The sequence below is a fragment of the Loxodonta africana genome, chromosome 15 (genome assembly GCF_030014295.1).
Source record: "Loxodonta africana isolate mLoxAfr1 chromosome 15, mLoxAfr1.hap2, whole genome shotgun sequence".
Classification (NCBI taxonomy): Eukaryota; Metazoa; Chordata; class Mammalia; order Proboscidea; family Elephantidae; genus Loxodonta; species Loxodonta africana.
The window spans coordinates 58,433,132-58,445,492 of NC_087356.1; positions in this window are offsets into that span (position 1 = coordinate 58,433,132).

Genomic DNA, 12,361 nt, shown 5'->3' on the forward strand with positions numbered 1-12,361 from the left:
AAAAGGTTTAAGACTCATGTTTATTCTTTTGCACTTATGAAAGCAAGAGGGTTTTCCAGGTGGGTCAGCCTTCAAAGGACCTGGGCAGTGAGGAAGACTGGAGAAGTGATGTGGAGAGAGTATTAAATAATCAGATCCCTTCAGAGAGACTAGATACATTGCTAAGGATACACTAACTTATTCATTCCTCTCCCATATTCATTGAGAGATTAAGATCCTGGCTGACACTCTTCACATCCATATGAATGTAATTATCCCAGGAGACAGTTCCATCTGGACCGCTTCTTCAGCATCTTAGCCTTTTAAACCTCAAACTCATCATTTCATCCCCAATATTTTCCACTCCACTTGAGCTGCCCATTCCCATAGTTACATTGTAAGCCTTGTCATCACTCATAATTGCTCAGCCTCAAAATCCTCCATCCTCCTTTTCAAACTAATTGAGATTTTTAGTCAATTAACCCTCGGCTTTCACCTAATCCATTACTTCTCTCCTCTTACCTTTTCATCCATCTCAGATTACTCCTTCATTACTCACCTCAGGTTACATGGCCCATCTTTCAAGTAATAGTCTTCTCAATGTTCTTAAACTCTATTTTTCCTTCTTTTACCCTCATGCTCCTAAGGACTTAGTTTTTTGGAAAGCCAAACCAGGATGATTCCTTTGTTCCCATCTTCTCATAAGCCCTCCTTATGTAATGCTTGAATAGATAAAAACAAAAAAGAATACTTGCTAGATTAAAAAAAAAAAGTTGGATAATATTTTAAGGTGTGTATGTCCACATGAATTATTTCAAGCAATATTTCAAAAACTAGATTGCTGATAATGCTGAAGGAGAAGTTGAAGTTGCAATCAGAGCATGCAACCGTGATCTTAATTCTTCCCTGATCAAGCAAAAAGGTGAATTCGGTGACAGCTACTGAATGTTAAGACAATGATGTCCATCCCTCCTCTTGATATTTATACTTCAAGTTGGCCAGCGTGACCCCCGTTGTCAAGGGAATACAGATGGTTTAGCCTTCCCTCTTCCTATACAAATTTATCATCATCTTGCCATATGGTGACTTATTTTTGTCTTTAGAAGTTCTCTTGACAATCGTTATTTCCCTCTAACTTTACCTGAAAATAAATGACAGATTTTGTGTAGACATGAGAATGAAGTACAGTGAGGGGGGGAAATGGAAAATTTCTCTAAACTCAGCCTTCCTGGAGACTGAAGCTTGGCTCTTCATTGGCATACCAGTCCCTCCCGGGAGCAGCAGCAGAAATGGTCACATAAGTGAGTGATGGTGTTGAACAAACCTGACATTCATCCTCGGCTGAGCTTGGAAAAAGAACATTAACTTCTAAGCATAAGTGGTCTCTCTCTGGAAGTTAATGTAAAACAATTAGCCATTTTGAAAGATGAAAAAATAAATGAAGGCAATATCCTGTTGCCATTAAGAATTGGCACAAAACCATGAGTCCTGACACCCAACCCCTTTTCACTTTCCACCAGATAATCTGATCAAGCCACATTTGCTGTGCGTCACCTACAGAACATCGCCCTCTCCTAGAGCAAAGTCAGTATGCACTGGAATATTGTTCTGTCATCTGAGTGCCTAAGCAAAGACTACAACCTTCTCCCTTTCAAAATCAACTCTCTTCCTCATTTATCTCCTGGCACCAAATCTGCCAGTCTTCAGAGGCTGGGAGGGGCAAGATAACTACAAGGCACCATCATTGCGTATGGCCCACCAGCTGCCAACATGGGCTCATGGAGGTTGGCCCTTCTATCTGTATTAAAAATCATAGCAATTCGTTTAAACACCACTGTTCCTTCCAGGCAAATGTGTGATAAGGCAGTTGGCCCATTAGCACTGCAGCTGCATAGCTGATTAGTCACATTGTGCTGTGCCACCTGGTTAAAGTATCCACAAGCCACTTATGGAATTAGGGGCTGGCGTTGCTGCAATGAGCTGGTGCAATGTTTGCAATAATTTCCCAGCACAGACAACACAGTCTTGGTTTTCTGTGTAGGCTGGGTGGCTGAAAACATCTCCCACCAAGCTGACATTTTCTACACGGCTCCAGAGGAAGGAAAAAAAGCCTAGTGGATGCTCATTTGGTAGAGGCTGTCCAGTGAAGTTAAAAGAGGGATAACCTCCATCTACTCAGCCAAGAAACTAGGCTGCTGACTTCCTCAGATAAACAATGGTTTCATAAGCATGTGGTTTTTGATTGGTCATAATCTAGCCTGAAAATTCTTACAGGACAAGAATTTTGTGTGATTTGCCTTCTGCAGAATTAAATGCCATGGCATATGCTGATGGGCTGTTCAAGTTTAGTTTATCCTGAGGAATGCATTCTCCTTTTATACAAATATCTCATAGATACCCATGTATGAACCTTTTAAAGAATTTAGGATACGTGGGGTGCATGTGTGCAGAAGCCACTCCCACTTTTACCACACACCTTAAATGTAAGGAAGATAGGTTCTTAGCATGAAGGCTGAGCGTGTCTCCAAACCCTCACTCAGGCCAGCTTCTTTGGTCCTCTCGGTGGCATGCAGTGCAGAATGTGCACTAGTTTTAAGTGCAAAAATAACTGACAGCAGCTGAAGACCCTAGCCTAAAGATGGCAAATGCCTTGCCCTAGATTTAGGGCTGAAAGTTAGTCACACTTCTCATGTTTCTAAGTTTAGAACAAAATGAGATATAACATAAGAGTCAGAGACAGGAAACAAAAAAGCCAGCTTCATTACTGGTACATGTCTAAGGACTCTTCTTACACCTTTAGCCACACTTGGGTTTCCTAATACCTTCTCTGAAGTGAACTGACATACTCACCCTTGTTGTCACATAGAAAACCACACACATCCTTCCACAGTGCAGGCTACTGTTTGCTAGGAAGAGCAGAGGAGTCGTTTTTCTCAGGGACAGCTTAGCTCATTGTTTCTCCACACTGGCTACAGGTTAGAATCAGCTAGGGAGCTTTTAAAGCTATCAGTGCCCAGAGCTCCACCAGGATAAATTAAAGCATAATCTCTAGAGGCAGGGCCTGGACTTCAGCAGCTTTTCAAAGTTCACTAGGTGATGACAGTGTACATTCATTCCAGTGAGACCCATTGGATTAACCCAAAAGAGGCAGAGAGGAAGGAGCTGAGGGGAATGTCCTCAATTCTTTCGCCATTGTCACCAACCAGATGAGTTGCTCCTTCTCTCCAGTGGATAAATGAGTAAAGAAAGGGCCAACAGGAAGAATGGAAGTCACTTTCTCAATAACATTTCCTCCTAAAAGCGGAAGAAAAGTTTATGGGGCAAGGCGACATATCAGGAAAAGGAAATAAAGACTCTTGTTATCATGTCTTATTCCTGGAACACAAAACTTTACTCCACTATACTAGACCTCTGGCAAAAAATCAAAACCAAACCCATTGCCATTGAGTCGATTCCAACTCATAGCAACCCTATAGGACAGAGTAGAACTGCCCCATAGTGTTTCCAGGGAGCAGCTGGTGGGTCTGAACTGCCGACCTTTTGGTAAGTAGCTGAGCTCTTAACCACGACTCCACCACGGCTCCTAGATCTCTGGCAGACTTTAGTAATTCATCACCATGCTCTTTCCCACTGAGTACCGATTCAGCCTCAGAATCCTTCTTGATAGAGAACTCTAGGCGTAACTGATTGTTTGAAGTTGGAACAAGAAAGAAAAAGTATTTTCCATCCTTCAGCTGGTCCTGCCTGCTGAGTAGCTAAGTTTGGGTTAATCATTCAAGGTGAAGTTTTGGAGCCAAGTGCACCAAACAATTCATCAGGTTAAGGGGTAAACTGAGAACTGGGATCAAATCAGTGGGCTGAGTCAGAAGCACAAGGAAGAAGGGGATTGTTGCTAAGTGCCCCTCCCCCAAGAAAACAATCAACAGAGGAACATGAGATGTCACAGAGAGAGCACAGAGAAAGTATCATGGTTCAACATACATTTGAAAAGAGGCTAGGTTGAGTTCCAAGAGACCAAGACGCAGAGGTTCTGTGAAGTAACAAATGAGCTTTAAAATTAGAAAATGACCAGTTCATTTTTTTTACTCCTTTATTTCCTGTGTGGCTTTGGGCCAATTTACAGATTCTTTGGACAAATAGTTATCGAATGTCTCCTGAGTACCTACTTAACCAGACACTCTTCTAGGTGCAGGAGATGGGGGTAGGGGGTAAACAATCTGAAAACTTATAGTGAGGGAGGCAGACAAAGTAGAAGGTAAATAAGTAAAACATACAGTATGTTAAAGAATGGACATCTGGAGTAAAATCACCGCTGGCAGAAAGGACAGCCAACATAAAGCCCCCGGTGCTGAGGAAGAGCAGAGTCCAGAGGGGCAGGAGCAAGTTGAGGGAGGGAGAGAGGAGCCAGATTAACCTCTGGGGCTTCTTTTTTTTTTAATTTATAAGAGAAGGATGATAATCATGCCTATCATATCAGAAGTATTGGTGGCAGGGGCAGTGCCTAACAACACAGTTGATGTTGTTAGCTGCCTTCAAGTCACTGCCAACTCATAGACCCCATGCCCAATGGAACAGTATGCTGCCCTATCTTGCACCATCCCCACCATCAGTTGTGGATCATTCCTCTGTGATCCAATCCACAGAGTTTTTAATAGTTAATTTTTGAAAGTGCATTGCTAGGCCTTCTTCCTAGTCTTAGTTCAGAAGCTTCTGCTGAAATCTGCTCACTCACGTCTCCACTCACAGACAGGTGGTGGCTGTGCGTGATGTTCATTGACTGGGAATCAAACCTGCGTCTCCCACCCCGCATGGAAGGTGAGAATTCTACCACTGAACCACTATTGCCCTCCTGCCTAACACACATTAGATATCAAATAGATCTAACTTCTCCCCTCCTCCGCTTCTCTACTCAATCATGCCCTGTAGATGGGTTTCTGCTGACACAGCCTACCTGTTCTCAAAGTGCCCTGACATCTGGAAGGGAACACCTAGGTGGTGGCCTGTCTCTAATAATCAGTTCTCACATCTCAGGGCACAGGCACGAGCCTCTCAAACTTCCATCGTAGACCGTCTCACTAGGGCAGCAAATTGTTCCTTTTTGTCTTTGCACAAGACATTTATGGACCACAGAAAGCTGAGATTTAGTTCTCTACTCCCTGCAGCCCTCTGGCAACTGGATCTGAATTCTGGGCAGTCAGTCAACACATCAGGAATCCACTAAAGCAAGTCATTTTACTTCTCCACAGCAGGCTGACTGCAGTAACCACCAAGAATTCATTGCTGCTGTAGTTGTTTACACTTGCTAGGGATAAACACTGTTGTGAATTATTTGTAGATACCCCATTCCCCGTAAATTTGCTTCAAACTACACTTCAAATATATAGACCAGCTTCACAGTTTCCTGTATTTTCCCTTTGCTTCCTTAGACAAACGGATATAGAGACACCTCCCTTCACAGAGCATAACTAGTAAGAAAAAACAAAGAACAAATGCTGAATGTAAATTATTTTTGATAAATCATATCCTACTTTACATTTGCTTTCATTTATTTGGAAAGGTCTTTTAGCTTCACTGCAGATGATTGCCAGTTAAAATTGACTCCTGTCTCTAACTTTAAACATCTCTGCCCTCCAATTCTGTTCCGTGGAGTATTCTTGTGGAGTATAATCTGTAAAGAGACATTTAAGTAATCTAAGGAAGATGAATACTTAGAAGACCCATGAATTAGGCTTTTAAAAGCAAGGGAGGAAATTGTCTTTTCAAACATTAAGATAGATAGCTGCCATCAAGTGGTTTTGAGTCACGGAGACCTTATGCACAACAGGACAAAACTTTGCCTGGTCCTCACAATCTCCAACATGCTTAAATCTACCATTGCAAGAATTATGCCAATCCATCTCAATGAGGTTGTCTCTTGTGACCAATGGCCCTCTACTTCACCAAACATGGTGTCCTCCTCCAGTGATTGATCACACTTGATAATGTGTCCAAAGCAAGTGAGTCAATGTCTTAGTTGATCTAGTGCTGTTATAACAGAAATACCGCAAGTGCATGGCTTTAACAGAGATTTGTTCACTCACAGTTTAGGAGGCTAGAAGTCTAAATTCAGGGTTCCAGCTCCAGAGGAAGGCTTTATCTCTCCGTCAACTGTGGGAGAATGTCCTTGTCATCAATCTTCCCCTGGGTCTAGGAGTTTCTCAGCATGGGAACCCCAGGTAGAAAGGATGAGGCCCACCCCCAGCTCTTCTTTCTTGGTGGTAGGAGATCCCTCTCTTATCTGCTTGATTCTCTCTTTTATATCTCAAAAGAGATTGACTCAAGGTACAACTTAATCCTGTACATTGTGTTCTGCCTCCTTAACATAATGGCCTTTAATCATGTCTCATTAACACCTTGCTGTTGTTAGGTGATATCAAGTTGGTCCCAACTCCTAGGGACCCTATGTACAACAGAACAAAACACTGGTCCTGTGCCATCCTCACAATTATTGCTATGCTTGAGCCCATTATTGTAACCACTGTGTCAATCCATCTTGTTGGGGGTCTTCCTCTTTTTTGCTGACGCTCTACTTTACCAAGCATGATGTTCTTCTCAAGGGACTGGTCTCTCCTTAGAACATGTCCAAAGCACATGAGGTGAAGTTTCACCATCCTTGCTTCTAAGGAGCATTCTGGCTGTACTTCTTTCCAGACAGATTTGTTCGTTCTTCTGACAGTCCATGGCATATTCAATATTCTTCTCCAACACCATAATTCAAAGGTATCAATTCTTTTTAGGCCTTCCTTATTCATTGTCCAGCTTCTGCATGCATAAGAGGTGATTGAAAATACCATGGCTTGGATCAGGTGCACCTTAGTTTCCAAAGTGACACCTCTGTTTTTTAATGCTCTAAAGAGGTCTTTTGCAGTGGATTTACCCAAGGCAATGTGTCATTTCATTTTTTGACTGCTGCTTCCATGGGCGTTGCATTGATTGTGGATCCAAATAAAATGAAATCCTTGACTTCAATATTTTCTCTGTTTATTATGATGTTGCATATTGGCCCAGTTGTAAGAATTTTTGTTTTCTTTATGTTGAGAGTTAATCTGTACTGAAGGCTGTAGAATTTGATCTTCATCAATAAGTGCTTCAAGTCCTCTTCACTTTCAGCAAGCAAGGTTGTATTACCTGCATATTGCAGGTTGTTAATGAGTCTTCCTTCAATCCTGATAACCCATTCTTCTTCTCAGATTATTTGCTGAGCATACAGATTGAATACGTATGGTGAAAGACTACAAACCTGACACACATCTTTTCTGAGTTTAAGTCACATAGTTTTCCCTTGTTCTATTTGAACAATGGCCTCTCTTGGTGTGTGTACAAGTTCCTCATGAGCACAATTAAGTATTCTAGAATTCCCATTCTTCACAATGTTATCAATAATTTGTTATGATTCACACAATTGAATGCCTTTACATAGTCGATAAAACACAGGTAAACATCCTTCTGGTACTCTGCTTTTAGCCAGGATCCATCGGACATCAGCAATGATATCCCTCATTCCACATTCTCTTCTGAATTCTGCTTGAACTTCTGGCAGTTTACTGTCAATGTACTGCTGCAACTGCTTTTGAATAATGTTCAGCAAAATTTTATTTGCATGTGATAGTAATGATATTGTTTGATAATTTCTGCATTCTGTTGGATCACCTTTCTTTGGCCAGGAAGCTGTCTTCCAAATTTCTTGACATATACGAATGAGCACCTTCAGTGCTGCATCTATTTTTTGAAACAACTTAGTTGGTATCCCATCAATTCCTAGAGCCTTGTTTTACTCCATTCAGTTCAGTGCACTTTGGCCTTCTCCCTTCAGTGCAGTTGGTTCTTGATCATATGCTACCTCGTGAAATGGTTGAATGTTAACCTATTCTTTTTGGTGCAATGACTCTTTATATTCTTCTGTCTTCTTTTGATGCTTCCTGTGTCATTCAATATTTTCCACATGGAATCCTTCAATATTGCAACTTGAGGCTTGAATTTTTTCTTCAGTTTTTTCAGCTCGAAGAAGGTCCAGTGTGTCCTTCCCTTTTGGTTTACTAACTCCAGGTCTTTGCACATTTCATTATAACCTTAATTTGTATTGTAATGGTTAGGATTTACATCATAGAAGTTAAGATTTACAGGACTCACGTTAAATACATCAGATCACAAAATGGAGGATAACCACACAATATTGAGAATCATGGCCCAGCCAAGTTGACACATATTTTGGGTGGACACAATTCAATCCTTAACAGTCCAACGATGTTCTTTTGTGATTTATAAGGTCTTATTGGCTAATTTTCAGAAGTAGATCACCAGACCTTCCTTCCTATTCTGTCTTAGTCTGGAAGCTCTGCTGAAACCTGTCCATCATGTGAGATCCTGTGCCACCAGTATTTCAAATACTGGTGGCATAGCCTCCCGCATCACTGCAACACACAAGTCACCACAGTACAGCAAGCTGACAGAATGGCGGTGGTAATATAACTAGAAATGTTGATTATTGTGTTTTTATTGTACGTACGAAACAGGAAGCATCTATTAAAATTAATTTGGCAAATAGTTAAGTAACAAAAACACTGGGGCCTGACCTCTCAGCTCCAGCACATGTCCAGCCCAAACTTAACATGTTGGCACACTGGAAGCAATACTGAGGATGTGAAAAACTACAGTGTTGTGTTTATTTTACCCATTCTTTGGAGCAAATTCTGAAAGAGCAGGCATTACAAATCAGCCAGTCTATTTCTATATCTTCTTACTGAAAGCAATAAATAATAAAATGTTTATCTGTGTTCTGCATAACAGAAAAGTTTAAAGAGGCTTTAAAAATGAATTGATGGTTTTAGCAGTTGATATGCTTCCTTTCTGGAATGAGGAAGGTAAGTCTTAAAGAAAAATTCCATGCTAATGCTGAAAAGTGGGCGGAAACCCAAGCTCCATGCTGGGTAGTGACCCTAGAACAAGATCTCCTGCAGACATTCCAAGTGAGAATGGCATCGTCTCTGAAGACAAAAGCAAGAATATTTTTTCCTCACCATTCGCTCATGAAGTTTTAATTTGAGTTCTGTTCATCTGAATCTCTAATTTTAATTAGGATGGCTTTAATATTTCTACTTTGCCTCTAGACCTGAAAAATATCCCAGATGTCAGAGGGACTGTATGGAAATTTCTCACATTACCTATCACACTACTTATACCCAGCTGGCCATGCTCCCACCAATCTTCTCTCCTCTCTAGGCCCACAGGACCACAGTGTTCAGGGATAATGAGCCTGATTTTGGTAAGGGAGGTCAAAATCTCATATACCCCTTCTCCCAAGTGCTCTCTATAACTATTTCCTTCCAGAGTCATATTTTCCTCCCCCGTGAACCCAAGGTGAACTAACAATTTACATCAGGATGCAATTGTGTTGAATCAGAGATTCAAAAACATCCTTTCAGGGAGGCGGAGCCAAGATGGCGGAATCGACAGATGCCTCCAGAGAGCCCTCTTACAACAAAGACCTGAAAAAACAAGTGAAATGAGTATATTTATGACAAGCTAGGAGCTCTGAACATCAAAGGCAAGCTTAGAAAACAAACTGAAGGGCAGGGGGAGGAAGAGACATTTCAGAAGCAGAGAGGAGTTACCAGACCTGAATCGAGGGGAGTGCTCAGGCGGCATTCCCGGGAGCGGGTGCAGGGGGCTAGTACTAGCATTCGGCCACAGTTACCTCAGGGAGAAGCAGCCAGACACACAACCTACTCACTCCTCCAGAACCAGAGAAGAACGGTGCTCTCAGCAAAAGCTAAGCACTTGCATGTATTTTTACCACATTCACCCACTCCCAAGATGGCTTCAGTAGCTGATTTCCCAGGGCCTGAGATAGGCCCTGTTTAGTGCCTAGAGGCATCCTTCCACCTTGGAGAAGGAATAAATTTGCAATTGAGGGGAAAGATAATTTGTCAGCTCCGCTAAATGGGAGAGCTCAGGACAGAAGCAGCTCCTGTCCAGGCATAAACGGTCCACGGACTTTGAGTACTTTTCCTCCCTGCATGGACCTGTGTGGGCCTATTTCAGGAGAACAGACCCTTGTTGACAGACTCTGACTGTTTCAGCTGTGCGGCAGAGAGGTGGGTGTTTGACGTTTGACATTGCTTTGCCTATTAAATAGGGTCCTCACCTACTCACATCAGGGGCCTAAGGACTGGTGGCTCCACTCAGGTCACCCAGCCATGCACGACAGGGGTTAAGGATAACCGGCACCTCCCAGTCCTTGCGACCAAAAACATTGCGTGCCCTTGATCCATCTGCAGAACCCACCCATCTGTATGCTCTAGGGAACAGGGATACGCTTTTGTCAGAGACAAGTGGGGGATGATTCTCAGCCCCCTGCCTTGTTAAGAGTGTGAACCCCTACTGCAACCAGATACTGGTACATACACCAATCACCCCTGCCCCTCTAAGACTGTAGGATAGAGCCTGTACCACACACTTGATGATCAGCTACCTGGACACTTGAGCTGAATTCATACAAGAAAAGTGAATGGACTCCTAGACAGATATACCTGATAACAGCTCTAACCATCTGGGGACAGGACATCAGAGCTCCAAAGGTGAAAATAATCAAGCTAGCTCACTCAAGCAACCCGTTTGGACATATCAGAACAAAACAAAGCAAGAAGCTACGACACAGTAAGCAAGCATAAACTAATGCAATAACTTTATAAATGGCTCAGAGACAACAGTCAATATCAAGTCACATAAAGAAACAGACCATGATCACCTCAACAGGCTCTCACAATAAAGAATCCAGGGATCTTCCAGATGAAAGTGCATTCCTGGAATTACCAGATGCAGAATACAAAAGCTGAATGTACAGAACCCTTCAAGACATCAGGAAGGAAATGAGGCAATATGCAGAACAAGCCAAGGAACACACAGATAAAGAAACAGAAGAAATTAGAAACATTATTCAGGAACATAATGAAAAGTTTAATAAGCTGGAAAAATCCATAGACAGACAGCAATCAGAAATTCAGAAGATTAACAATAAAATTACAAAATTAGACAACTCGATAGAAAGTGAGAGGAGCAGAATTGAGCAAGTGGAAGGCAGAATTTCTGAACTTGAAGATAAAGCACTTGGCACTAATGTATTTGAAGAAAAATCAGATAAAAGAATTTTAAAAAATGAAGAAAACTTAAGAATCACGTGAGACTCTATAAAGGGAAATAACCTAGAGTGATTGGAGTACCAGAACAGGGAGGGACAACAGAAAATACAGAGAAAATTGTTGAAGATTTGTTGGCAGAAAACTTCCCTGATATCGTGAAAGATGAGAAGATATCTATCCAAGATGCTCATCAAACTCCACATAAGATGGATTTTAAAAGAAAGTCACCAAGACATATTATAATCAAACTTGAAAAAACCAAAGATAAAGAGAGAATTTTAAGAGCAGCTAGGGATAAATGAAGAGTCAATAAAAATAAGCTCAGACTACTCAGCAGAAACCATGCAGGGAAGAAGGCAATGGGATGACATATTTAAAGAATTGAAGGAAAAAAAATTGCCATCCTAGAATGTTATGTCCACCAAAACTGTCTCTCAAATATGAAGGTGAAATTAGGAAATTTCCAGATAAACAGAAGTTTAGGGAATTTGTAAAAACCAAATAAAAACTACAAGACATACTAAAGGGTATTCTTTGGTTAGAAAATCAATAATATCAGGTATCAACCCAAGACTAGAACACTGGGCAGAGCAATCAGATGTCAACCCAGACAGGAAAATCACGAAAATAACTCAAGATAAAAAAATGCTCAAAAGAGGGACACAGCGATGTTATTATATAAAAGAAGAAAACATTAAAACAATAAAGAGGGACTAAGAAATATAGTCATAGACCTTCCATATGGAGAAGAAGATATGGCGATAAAAAGAAATAAAGGTTAGGTTTAAATTTAGAAAAATAGGGGTAAATAATAAGGTTACCACAAAGGAGACAAACTATCCTATACATCAAAATAAAATACAAAAAAAAAATAGAGACTCAGCAGAAACAAAATGAACAAAGAATAAGAGGAAAAGACAAAATATAAAGATAAACTAGCCAGCACAAAAAATTAAGTGGGAAAAAGAAACTGCCAACATCAAAATGATAGCACTAAATTCAAACTTATCCATAATTACCCTGAATGTAAATGGACTAAATGCACCAAAAAAGAGACAGAGTGTGACAGAATGGATTAAAAAACATTATCCGTCTATATGCTGCCTACAAGAGACACACCTCAGACATAGAGACACAAACTACAACTCAAAGGGTGGAAAAAAATATATCAAGCAAACAAAAATCAAAAAAGATAGGAGTGGCAA